This window comes from Gymnoscopelus microlampas (genome assembly GCF_963454915.1).
Source record: "Gymnoscopelus microlampas genome assembly, chromosome: 15".
NCBI classification, from domain to species: Eukaryota; Metazoa; Chordata; class Actinopteri; order Myctophiformes; family Myctophidae; genus Gymnoscopelus; species Gymnoscopelus microlampas.
In genome coordinates, this window is record NC_139952.1 from 2785879 (window position 1) to 2787500 (window position 1622).

Sequence of the window (1622 nt, forward strand, 5' to 3'; positions counted from 1 at the left end):
TGGTTAGTGACGCCACCGGGCCTTTATATACATGGCATCACTCTGACAGTGTCTCCGCCACTGTCAGAGTGAGGTAAGACGGGAACCATGAAATGGCTGCATGGCTGATACATAATTGGCAGATAGGACAGATAGGACATTTATATAGACAGGAGGGATATGACATAGGACACTTATACAGACAGGAGGGATAGGACACTCACACAGACAGAACGGAAGAGGACACTTACCCAGACAGGTTGGATAGGACACTTACATATACAAGAGGGATAGCGACCTATAAATACATGTGTCACTGTGATAAGCCAGATTCCAATACCGAAAATCCGGCCACTAGCTCACTCCCAGACCTTCGAACCGGAAGTAGTCAGGTAGTCGCGGTCCAATTGTTCCTATCTGTCTTATTGGACAGATAGGACAGATAGGACACTTATATAGACAGGAGGGATATGACACTTACATAGACAGGACGGATAGGACAGGAGGGATAGGACACTTACACAGACAGGACGGAAGAGGACACTTACCCAGACAGGATGGATAGGACACTTACATATACAAGAGGGATAGCGACCTTCGCGAACTTCGAACCAACACAAGTCTTCTGGCGGAGAGTTGTGCTCCGAGGAGCACTTTTTCTAGTTATTATTATTATTACTCTCCGCCAGGAGAGTATTGTTTTCACTTTCTAAATATGACACACCGATTGGTCAAGCCTCACGTGACACGTGACAATACGGTGAAATACTGTGATCTGATTGGCTAGTGATGCATAGCGGCCTATATATACATGGCGTCACTTTGACAGTGTCTGCGCCACTGTCAAAGTGGCGTAGACATGGTGGATACTGTAACAATTAGATAGGATAGGACTAGACCATACCCGGTCGACGCATGCGTGGGGGGATATGCGCACATGATCTGGCAACCCGGGAGGCAGTTCGTCCCATAGCTGGGCAGCCCCAGCTATGGGACGACATTCTTTGACACAAAAGCGCTAATAAGAAGCTGAGATTTGATGCAATTGAAAAACGGGCTTCACAGTTAAGTTCAGATGGTAATGGTCAATGGCTGTGTGCAAAAGCAGAGCAATTGGTCCAGCCACTGAGGAGAACCGGGTAGCTTCACCTCCACTACAAACGCACAGAGGTTACTAGAATTATAGTAGGATACATAATTGGACAGATAGGACAGATAGGACACTTATATAGACAGGAGGGATATGACACTTACACAGACAGGACGGAAGAGGACAGACAGGACGGAAGAGGTAAGAAGAGGTAAGACAGGAACCATCACGAAATGGCTGAGAAATGGTGGATACTGTAACAATTAGATAGGATACATAATTGGACAGATAGGACAGATAGGACACTTATATAGACAGGAGGGATATGACACTTACACAGACAGGACGGATAGGACACTTATACAAACAGGACGGATAGGACACTTATACAGACAGGACGGATAGAACACTTACACAGACAGAAGGGATAGGACACTTACATCGACCACCAATACGGGCCAAGCATGAATTACTCAAGCCCCGCCCCCTCTGTCTTCCCATTGGCTGGCCTTTAAACAGCCATAACTCAAGTTCGCAGCATGCTACGGACTAC